General features: G+C 40.5%; 1 protein-coding gene across 3 annotated transcripts in view; it reads left to right on the top strand.

Annotated features, from left to right (window-relative positions):
- TMEM91 (transmembrane protein 91) overlaps window positions 1-12,067 on the top strand; it is a 375,921-nt gene that overhangs the window by 231,979 nt on the left and 131,875 nt on the right. For all 3 annotated transcript variants that reach the window (XM_069644396.1, XM_069644394.1, XM_069644395.1), the window contains one exon: window positions 4,724-4,842. The gene's annotated coding sequence lies outside the window, so the exon portion shown is untranslated. The remainder of the gene's footprint in view (window positions 1-4,723; window positions 4,843-12,067) is intronic.

The raw sequence follows: 12,067 nt of genomic DNA, 5'->3' as shown, positions 1-12,067 counted from the left end.
AATCTGTCATTTTTAAAACCGAATTTCTGTTTTTCTCTATTCTATTTTGTTCAAAAACGCCTCTCATTAAAACTTACATAACTTCTTCAATTATATAGCTAGATACTTAATTTTGACTCTCACTTAAACCTAAGACCTGTAGCTACATCCACAACCAGAAACATTGCAAAACAGTGTATTTGACCCATTTTTATTCAAAATCGCATAGTAAAATTTAGGCGCGAATTCGCATTTTTACAAATGTTTTACACGTGTCTCTTCCCATTCAAAGTGTTTCTTAACGTCCATTCTGATCTAAAGTGTGTTCTGTTTCTCCTCTTGTAGCACATGTTGGTAAGAATCTGTTCAGTGTTGCTCCCATAGGAATTTATATCAATTTAAGGATTTTTGCACACTTTTCATTGTTTCACAAAGCCATAGTCAACTGTCATTTTAAAAAGTGTAAATTTCCCAAAAATGCTTTTCTCTCTTGTTTGGTGTGGGACGATTATATTCAAACACTGTACTCTGTTTTTGTTCCTGAATACCTGCTGCTTACTTACATCTGTGTAGAATTTCTAATTTGTGAATTGAGAATTTTGCAGGGGGAATCTTAACTTAAACGCAATCTGTTCTACAACCCAAAACTGTTCTTTGCACTGTGTTTTATCTTCTGTATTGCTACAAGTGAATTCAATTGCTCTACTTACTTTCTGAATTGTTTTGTCACCACATTGGTGATTGCTGCCCCATTTATTAAAACTTATGTGTGATTTGAATTTTAAATAAATAAATAATACCTTTACCAACCAGCCTGATTCCTAGACCAGTGTGAACTGGAGGGTATTTTGAGAAGGGTGTGATATGAGTGGTATATCACTTGGGATATTGAACCTTTAGACACAATAAATAAGTATTTCATTTGTGCATTACATGCTAGGCGAGATTGAAATCCTTAACAACTCATGCAAGATCACACTGTCTTATCACTTATGTGTAGCTTATATACTGCTAGATGTTTCATCTATGATGTCATCCTATGTGGCAAACTTCAAAAATCTGTCGAGGGGTGGGATTGGATTAGGGGATCATGTATACCTATAGAAAATGTGCATGTTAGTTCCTCATTGGTAGTCTCTGTTCTGTAAAACACACACTGAGCTACTTCTAACCACATAGTATAGGGTACTTGTCAAAGCAGAAAATGTGGCAGCAGACTAATACTTTGCAACATTATATGTAAAAGTGCTTGACAGGCTATTCTAATTGGTTGGCAACCCAACTCCAACCTTGGACATTCAGCTTGTTAGCAGCACATACATAGAAACGAAACCCAGGTGGTTGGAGATATGTCAGCTCTTCCTTTGTTTCCCAATTAGGCCACTCTCTCTCATCGGAGGCCTTATGCCATTGTCTTCTGTTTGAAGAGTGAATTTGGCATTCTGCACTCTCTCGGTACATTCGAGGGAGTCTAGGTACAACGCTATTTTATCTTCAGACCTAATCAATAGCCCTTGTTTGAGAGCTCCTCGTCATGTGTTGCAAGACCATGAAATTGTCCACATCGACGGTGCTTTTAACATCATTTGATTACATTTTTGCTGAGTCGAGTTCTCTTTTTAGCCTTTAGAGACTTGCTCACTCTATCCCCTATTGAATTTATGTCTTTTAATAATTCAATATTTGTCATCAGTAAATGTTCCTAATCTTTGGAAAATATGTCCTTGCGCATTATTTTGCTGTTACTAGACTTTGTTTAACGTCTAGGTACAACGCTATTTTATCTTCAGACCTAATCAATAGCCCTTGTTTGAGAGCTCCTCGTCATGTGTTGCAAGACCATGAAATTGTCCACATCGACGGTGCTTTTAACATCATTTGATTACATTTTTGCTGAGTCGAGTTCTCTTTTTAGCCTTTAGAGACTTGCTCACTCTATCCCCTATTGAATTTATGCCTTTTAATAATTGAATATTTGTCATCAGTAAATGTTCCTAATCTTTGGAAAATATGTCCTTGCGCATTATTTTGCTGTTACTAGACTTTGTTTAACGTACATCCATTTTGCACACCATTTTATTCATGGCTGCATTCCAGCAACACGGCAAGGGACATCCTTCTTGATAGGTTTCCTCCATTGTATCAATGTGAGGGTATCTTTTGAATGGCTGCCTGAGTACATATCATCTTTCATAGAGTCTACGAGGTATGGGCATATTGCATAAGCTTGTGCATGGGTTCCCAATTGTGGCTCCTCGTCTGTCAACCCAATAGAGTACGGGTGAAGGAGTGTTCACTAGGGAGAATACACTTGATCCTCTAAATTCCCTCATCTGGTCACATTCTCGACCAGAGTCTTTGCCTCCCCTTCTGCAATTCCTGCTTCATCTTCTTTGATCATCTCATCACATTGTCTTTTATTTGGAACCCATATTTTTGTCACCCCCGCTCAGGTGGCCAGCATTATTTCTATGTTCATCCACCAGGTCATCAAATGACAATATCCTGCTGGTGCACAAACTATCCATTGTCCTTCATATTTCTTCCAAACCTGGGGATAATAAAACGTTGTTCCTGGAGGTGCAGGAGAACTCTTCTTTCTATTGTCTTGGGTACCTTCATCTATTTGCATCTGTTCTCCAGTATGCTTGTTAATGTCAATCATTATTTTCATTCCAATAGCTTTTTTGGTGGTTTTCTGGCATTATCCCAAGATGATCCTTATGAGACAGAATCCCCACATTAGTAATAGTAATATTGCTCCAAGCATTTTAAAAGCATTTGCCAACCAAGATGGAATTCATCCAATCAATGATGAAAACCAGTCGTCTCCTGTTGTTTTATCAGCTTCATCTTCCATCTGGATGTGCAAGGTAGTCAGCATCTTTATTGCCACTGTCAATGTCCCATTTTCTCCATCATGAGAAGGTAACAATGTACAGCAAGAAGGTCCGACCTTGGCGCACACGCCTCCTTCCATTGCTGTTATCAGATCCAGAACATAGCTGTTCTGGAGGATCATAAGCCTGATGGATCTCAACTCTTCCTTTATTGTATTGAATCCTTTTATTTTTGCATTGATCGTCTGCAGCAGCTGCCATCTTTTAATCTGGAGCCACTTGGCATTCACTGCAGCTTGAAGTCCTGGTGTGAATATTAATATCATAATCATGGCAGTCATGCTGAATAGTTTGTACTCATCAGGAATGTTGTTGTAAGTCTCTATTGAATTTGATGAGAAGTAATTTTCACATTTAGTCAGCGAAGATAAAGTGATCTCTTCCTTCTGTTATATTCATTAATTTCCAGAAACATTTCAATATGGAGGTCACTTTGGGGAATCACTAGTGATGGGACATGTACATTTACTATGGAGCACACTCCTCCCCAATCCTTAGGCAACTGCAAGTAGGCTCTGAATCCACAGGCATAATATCAATCCATCAGGACTGCAGTACCTCCATTCATTCATGGTACTTCAATTGTTTCTCCACATCCTTTGTTCTTTCCAACATAGACCTTGCCATCATTCCTGAAGCAGGTTGTCACATTCTTCACCTGCAATATATGCACTGGTCCTGCTTCGTTTTCCAGCAAGGTTAGTAGATTTGCATGTTTGGCCCATGATTATAGGCATTCATCATTCATCTTCTATACCTTGTGGATTGCTTCTTTCTTCAATAGGTGTGCAGGGCATGATATAAGGCCATCTTCCAATCCAGTGCTGGTTGATCTGTGCCCACAGACCAACAGCTGTGTCCTTTCCCAGCATCCTGGCTCTCCTGATTTTTCAGTCATATCTGAGCAATTCATTCTCTTCATTTCAACAACTTGTATCTTCTCTCCAAATTAGGATGGATACATCATTTATTTGTTTGTCCACCCTAATCCACTCTAAATCGTTTTTGTCTTCACATATGTATCTTCATTTGGAAAAGTCTGTCTCGATCACCATTTTAAGGTTGCACACTTCACTTCGAATTGGCCTCTCGCAGTGCAGGCTGCTAGATGACTGAGACATGTTATATTGTGTGGAAACATTTCTCTTGCAATATATGTTCTATTATTATTAGGGAATAGCCATATCAACTTTCTTCTGGTGTTCTCTCTCCCCCCTCTTTCATGTGCTGATACCATAAGTTATTTGCCAAATGAGCCAATTTTTCTAAATATGAGTTGATACTTTAATTATCTTCCTCAGCATCTCTCTTTACTCAGGAAAAGATTTTTTTTATATCGGAACTTAATGGGGTTCTTTGTCTTCTAATATGGAAAATAGAAGTAGTGGGACTGGTGGGGGATGTGTTATTTTCTGGTTTCTCGCTGCTTATAATGTTTGTGAATGCCAATGTTATAAGGAGAATAGTCAAAATTAGAATGACACACAAAACCCAAGAATTATTTTACGTTTGGTACATCTTTTACTTGGCACCACATTTACCTCTTGGAACATTTCCATTTCCACCATTTTATATTTAATATATCAGTTTTAATCGTCTTAACTGTAAGTCATAGATTTATAACAAAAACTGCAAAAGGATTGCCTGAAAAATTCTTAAAGCGATGAGGCCATTCTTTGGATCTCTGAAAAAGGTCACAATGTTTGTAGTTATTCATATTAAAGCTAGATAAGATTGAAGTATATAAGAGAAAACAGCAAGTAAGAATGTGCAGACGATTGGCAACATAAAACCTCAAATATTATTTTCCCTCTTTGATTATTTCATACTTTTCTCTATTCCAGTGTACAGAAGATGTTTCAAGATTACTGCAAATGAATTCATCCATACGTCAATTCTAATCTAAAACTGTATCATATCAACTAAGGCAGAAAAAGACTGGAAAAGCACAGGACCTGTCCAGGTAATATTCACATACAACATAATACTAAAGCAACAATTGAGTGACTGATAGTGGTGCTGCAGCAGGTGACTGTGTCTGGGCATGAGTCCGCTGCCCAGGGACTACACCACTTGAAGAATTAGATGAATGAGACAACAACACTGCCACACATTCCATTAACAGCTCAAGTGAGCCTGCCCAAACCATGATTACATCATCTATATATGTAATGGATGTGGGAGCTGAAAACAGAATTACACAGAGCAAATTCCTGCTGAATATGATGCATGAATATGTTAGTTAGGGCAGGTCCAAAACTTTCCCATTGCTCTCCCCACTGTTGCCTGTAGCACATATTATTAGATAGGAACACATTATCTGCCAAAGTAAATGACAATAGTTCTTTCAGCATCTTAATGTGCACATAGTATGATGCCGACTTGTCCTGAAAGATATATTTGACACTGTCTATTGCGCCTACATGACTGCTTGATGTATAAAGTGCTTTAACCTCCAATGTTACTAGAAAATGTTGTTGTTCTATGGTTAGATCTTGGAAAATCTGCAGTACGTGCATAGTATCCCGAATAAATGTGGGTGTATGCACCACCGCAGGCATCAGACATTCATTAATATATACAGCCAATAATTGTGGTTTTATTTTACCCCTGTTGCATAATGGGTTTATGACTGCTACTTTTTACTTTTATTCTTTGTATAGATTCAATTATTTATTTGATTGGGTTTGAACAAACAATTATATTTGTATGATGTAATACACAAATTGGTAAATAACAACCTTAGAAGAAGAGCTATGCTCGAAACACGCGTCGGCTAAAACCTATTCACTAATTTCATCTATATAAAAACTGCTTGTGAACATGCGCAGTGTGGTTGTTTCATTCATCTAACTAATCTAAAAGTCTTTTGCTTTCTTTATCCAAGTTCTTGACCCTCGATCATGTGGCCATTCTTTGTTGTTCTTCTCTTGCTTCACTGTGGGGACTTGCTTCACTGCGGAGGGGTGCAGGAGAGGTCAATGTTGCTTCACTTTTATAAGGTTTGACATTGTGCAGGTGGATCCAGGCCCTTCTTCCTTTTAACTTCACCGCAGTAGGGCTTATGTCCTCTACTTTGTGTGGGCCTCCAAATTGTGGGGTACTCCAGGTGCGTACAAATTTGTGCACTAACACTTGGTCCCCTATCTATACTGGTAGCGTCTTTAATGCATTTTCCAAATTGATCGGAAATTGTCCTCTTTGTTTCCATTGAACCCTCCTGTTGACGCTTGATCGGTTGAGAAATAAAAGAGATACATTGAGACATTGGGCCTCATTACGAGGTGGGAGGTAAGGGATTACTGGCACCGGTAACGACACTGGTGCCGGTAATTCCTTACCACCCTATTCCGAGGTCCCTTAGCGGGTCCCTTCTTCAATGCCTGGTTTTACCAGGCGTTATGGAAGGGACCCATTAAGGGACTTCAGAGCTAATAACGGGCCCACTAACAGCGGGCCCGTTATTAGCTCCACGCCCATCCCCATTCCCATTGAGCCCCATGGGGGCTCGAATGGGAATGGGGAATGGTTCCCGGAATGAGGATTTACCGGGTCCTCCAAGGTCGGAATGACCCGGTAAGTCCCTATTCCAGGAACACGGACCCAGAATGCGGTAAGCGGGTAGCCATGGCGTTAATAGTGCCATGGCTACCTCCTACCTCGTAATGAGGCCCATTGTTTTTAAATAATTGTGCATTTCATCACCTATTGCCCTTACTACACTGTGAGCATCTGTATTTGCCCTTGTTGAGGGAGGGGTGAGAGGAGTTCTCATTCGGCATCCTGTCAACAGCTCATGGGGCATTAAATGGTGATCTGAACCTGGTTGGTTCGTCAGTGCACATAATGCAAGAGGCAGGCAATGTAGCCATCCTTTCCTTAATATTAATTTATGCTTTGCTAACCTTTCCATCAGAAGTCCATTTAATCGCTCACATATTCCATTGGCTTGCAGGTGATAGGTCAAAGCAAACATATGCTTAATGGCTATTAGTGAGACTATATTTTCAAAGAGTTCATTCACAAAATGCAATCCATTATCAGGTTGCAAAACTTCACACACCGACACCTTGGAAAGACTACACATACCAAAAACATTGCAGTGTATGCAGAATCAGGATGCGTGCACAGACCTGCCTCAATCCATCTTGAAAAGGAACAGACTACAACTATCATGTATCAATAACCATTACATGTTTGCAACATATCCACATATAATATGTGCAAATGTTGGAAGGGGCCATTAGGTTTTAGGATTACTCCTCTCACCGTTAGCAGGGTGTGCCCTGCTGTGAATTATTGACACACAATACAATTTACAATGAACTGTGCCTCATGCTCACTGAAGTTCGGTACAAACCAGTCTTTTGCTATAGTAGCAGCTTGACTTTCTTGAGTCACATGCACGGGATAGTGGTGCTGCTCCAAAGCTACTCTCATTAAGGCTAGAGGCATAACTGGCTTTCCTGTGCTGTCCAGCATTTAAATTGCCTCAGTGGGGGATAAAGAACACCCCTGCTTTTTCTATAGCTCCTTTTATTCCTGTGAGGCTCGTCCTTGTATCTCAATTAACTGTACAATGGACATCAAATTAAATCCTTCTTTAACCAACATGCATCACCCTTTTGCTTTCTTCAAATCTTTTTACTCATCTTCACACATAGTTGAATAATATGCGGCACGTTTGGCCTCTCTGTCTCCAGCTTTGTTCACGTGAGAGATTAAGTCTATTCTTTTTTAATGCACTGTGCATTTCACGATGGCTATGGTTGCTGGGAAGCTTAAGGCTTCAATGAGTTTGTCTAATAGCCCTGCAAGGTACACTGGAATGCCGTCTCTGCAGAGGAAGCCCCTCCTCTTCCAACATGCTAGTCCTGCATGTACTGTTGATGTTAAATAGTCGTAGTTAGAGTACACCATCACTTCCTCATTCGCAAAATTCATATTGGATCAAGAAGCACAATCAATTCTGCAGCCTGTGCTGAATAGGTTGATGGTAGTCGTCTGCTCATTAGCACTTCAAAGGTGCCCTCTCGAGTCACCCTTACTACTGCTTATCCCTGTTGTCTCACCCTAGTCTAATGGTCAATTTTGGATGAATTTTCAATGAAAACCACTTCCCCTCTCCCTAGAGAATTCTCTCTAGCATGGGGAATATCATTATAAAACCAGGTATAAGTAACACAGTCATGCACATTATCATCATCTTCTACCACTGATTCAGCTACAAACATTGCTGGATTCACTGTGCTACATATTACAGTTTTGATCACAGGGTTTGAGATAATTATCTCATACCCCGATGCTCTTTGAGTGGTCAACATGCTCTTAGGCTTCTCTAGAATTGCAAACAATGCATGCTCTACAAATAGAGTTACAGAACATCCCATAGTTATACTTGAAGCATTTTCTATAGCAAATGCAGCAGCCACCAAAGAATGCTTGCAGGGATAATGTCCTTTCATAACAGGGTCTAGAATCCCAGTATAGTAAGCCAATGGTTTATGACCATGTCCTATTGTTGTGTTCTGAGTAAGGACTACTGTCATGACTTCTCCATTTGAATGGGAAAATAAGTAAAATTCTTCACTGTAATTGGTCATATATATGTACTGTAGTCAAAGACCCAGGCCAAGCAGTAATTTCATAGACCTGAAAATTGCTGCATTTGTCTCACTGTGTTTGGCTGCATGGTTCTCATAATAGCTTCTGCTCTTTCAGGTGTCACTCTTTTCCCTTTGTGTGAAATTAACTGTCCTATGTATAACACTTCTTCTTGACAACACTGTAGCTTTTCTTTGTCTACCTTGTACCCTTTCTCTGTAAGTATCGTCATAAATTTGACAGAGTCTTCTCTACATTTTTCTTCTGTCTCACTGCACACTAAAATGTCATCCATGTATTGATTTTTGGCACTTTCGAGCTTAAAATTTCCGAAGTCCATCTGAAACACTCTGTTAAAGATAGAAAGGGACTTACAGTACCCCTGAGGCAAATGAGTGTGTTTCAGACACATTGTTCTATATGAAAAGGAAGTCAAATCCTGTGAGTCTTCATGTAAGTGAATTGAGAAAAATGAATGTTTCAAATCGACAACAGTAAAATACCTTGCTGTTGACGAGATATTGTACAATTTTGTCGCAGTGTTTGAAACTAAAGGGAACTCTGCTTCGACTATATGGTTTAAAAGGCGAAGGTCCTGGATAAATCTCCTTGACCCCCCCTTCCATTTCTTAATAGGGTACACGGCCGTGTTGCAAAGCGAATCTGGTGGTACCAGAATGCCTTGTTTCATTGCTGTGGATATAGTTTTGAATATCCCCTCATCCACTTCTCTGGACATTGGATAATGTTTTGCACATGGCAAAATAGCTACTGGTTTAAGCTTAATTGTCACTACTCCTACTCCTTTCAATAGACCTATGTCATATGGACTTGTGGTCCATAAAATACTTGGCACTTTTTCCATCTCTTCCTGAAAAAATGGCTGCTTCATTTTTACCAAATCCATTCTCTGTGGTACCTCAATACTCTCATCTTTGATCCAATAAGTAAGACTATGTGCTTCATGTGCTTCATTGAGGTCTATCACTGTTCTCCATCCTCTTCCCTCATCATCTGTCCCATGAAGCATCACCCTTTCTTCTCTTACCACTGCTGCTTCTAATTCCAAAGGAATGACTTGACCTTCCTCATCAACCATGGGAATTTTTGGCCTGGGCAAATATTTATCAGGCATCCTTATTACTTTACCTGCCAATTTAGGTAGCCATGATAATAAAACGTGCACTCCATTCCTCATCTAGAGGGACACCCCTTAAAGCTTTCCTTCCTGCAAAGGCTAGTATAAATTCCCTCACATGTATATAATGTATCTGTGCAGTTGAACATACTGTGGGGGTCATTACGAGGTGGGCGGTAAGGGATTTCCGGCACCGGTAAGGGCACCGGTGCCAGTAATCCCTTACTGCCCTACTACGAGGTCCCTTAGCGGGTCCCTTCCTTAACGCCTGGCCTGTACCATTACCGTTAAGGGACTTCAGAGCTAATAACGGGCCTGCTAGTAGCAGGCCCGTTATTAGCTCCATCCCCATTCCCATTGAGCCCTATGGGGGCTCAAATGGGAATGGGGAATGATTCCCGGAATGGAGACTTACCGGGTCCTCCAAAGTCAGAATGACCCGGTAAGTCCCTATTCCGGGAACCCGGACCCGGAATGCGGTAAGGGGGTAGCCATGGCGCTAATAACACCATGGCTACCTCCAACCTTGTAATCACCCCCCATGCCTTTGCCAGGAAAAGATATCCTCATGTTAAGTTTTGTCATTAAGTCACATCCTAATATGTTCACTGTTGTCTGTTTAGAATATAGCAATGGAATAGATATGTCGTGTTTCCCTATGCAAATAGGTAACTTGTCTGTAAATAGAACTAAAGTCGTCACCCCAGTAAATCCCTGAGCATTCATGGCAATACCTGACATTGAAAACCTTTCCTCACGGACACATGAAGAAGTCACTCCAGTGTCCACAAGAAATAAGTATGTTTACCACCTATCATCACCTTAACCCTTGGTTTCTGTTGGGGGTCTGGTGTGACAGATAGTACTGAACACATCAGGTTGTCATGTGGGCTGTCCTATTGTGGGTATGAACTCATTCCTGTGCCTATGAAAAGAGTTCCTCCTACCCTAGACAAATGTCCTAGTTTGGGTTTGACAACATGTGTATCTCCCATGTCCATCTGCCACTGTGGTGCGCCTGTCTGTTGCATAGGAATATATTGTATCTGTTGAGTGGGTACCTGTTGCATTTGCATAGATATTTTCTGATGCTGCTCCTGTAATGATTCTGTTTGCATTGGTACTTGTTGGAATTGCTGTGGTTGTGACACTAGCCTCAGCCCTTCCCCTAGGATCATCAACAGATCAGTCCCTGTCTTAATTACAGCTGCACAAACCAAATATAGTATGGTTTGTCATGTATTTTAAAGAGTATCCCTTACCCTGCATCAGCTCTCTAGCTATGCAGCAGCAAGGTTTTTTACAATGCACATTACAATTTCTTGAGACACAGTTCAAGTCTCACCTTCTCTCTTTTCTTTCCCACCCCCTCCCTGCTTTGTTTTCCTCCAGAGAGACAAACCCAGAGGCCCAATGAAGGCTTTTCACCAAAGAGCCCAAACGCCTGTGGTTCAAGCATAAGACTTTGCTAATCAATCCACCTGAACTCCTTAGGTGGGTGCCCCCCCTTGCGTAGACCAACAGTTTGGTCCTCTATGGGAATAGTTAACCCACCCCAGAGTTGGCTGCTTCAACTAGCCCCAGATCTGTAGCTAGCCTAGAACCATAAGACTAGCTCCTATCTTCTTTCAGACAAAGTGCATGAGCACATCCCTGCTTTGAATCAATACGAGGGAATATATATAGAAATACTTTGTGAATTGCGCGCACTACTGCATTTCTATGTGTCAACACTGTTACTTTGCCTTCTGTCATTTTTGATATAGTGGTTTAAATATGATGTAATATTTACTTCACAAACAGTACTAACACACCATTGATTCAAATGTTGCTCTGTGATTAAGTACTGTTAAACATTAAACTATCTATACTCTATTCATCCGTTGAAACGTGAATATGGTAGATGTAAGTCCAGTCGGAGGACTGGATCTGCTAAATAAAAGCAGCTTTTTTGTGAGCATAAAACTGATGTCTCATGGTATGTGCATGGACTATGTGCATGGACTAGAATCCAGAGTAAAATGACTCTACTATGGGGTACTTATCTCACTTTTGAAGCAGCATTAATACACAATGATGACTGGTACAGCACAGTAGACACTTGAATAAGATAGGAGTCTCAACGAATTGATATGTGGTTGGAGCCCCCCTTTTTGTTTTCCAATGTGGTTGTGACACTTGTGTCAGCATTGGTGCTTGCTGAAACTGCTGTGGTTGTGGCACATATGCTTGATTCTGCGTGTGATCGTGGGCATAATATCCTTGTGAATTTGCGTTATATTGTTGAACATATCCCTTCCCACCTCTTGAAGATTGCCAATTCTGTTGTGGGATGGCTGCTCTACTTCTACACACTCTAGCCATGTGCCCTCATTTTCCACAGTTCCAACATATTAACTCCTCCCCTTACTTAAGCGTTTTGAAATCCTCCTCATCCTCCTCTTTG

Source organism: Ambystoma mexicanum, chromosome 2p, assembly GCF_040938575.1.
Source record: "Ambystoma mexicanum isolate Mex_15411 chromosome 2p, UKY_AmexF1_1, whole genome shotgun sequence".
Classification (NCBI taxonomy): domain Eukaryota; kingdom Metazoa; phylum Chordata; class Amphibia; order Caudata; family Ambystomatidae; genus Ambystoma; species Ambystoma mexicanum.
Note: the sequence above shows the minus strand (reverse complement) of the source record. Positions and strands in the feature narration are given on the sequence as shown.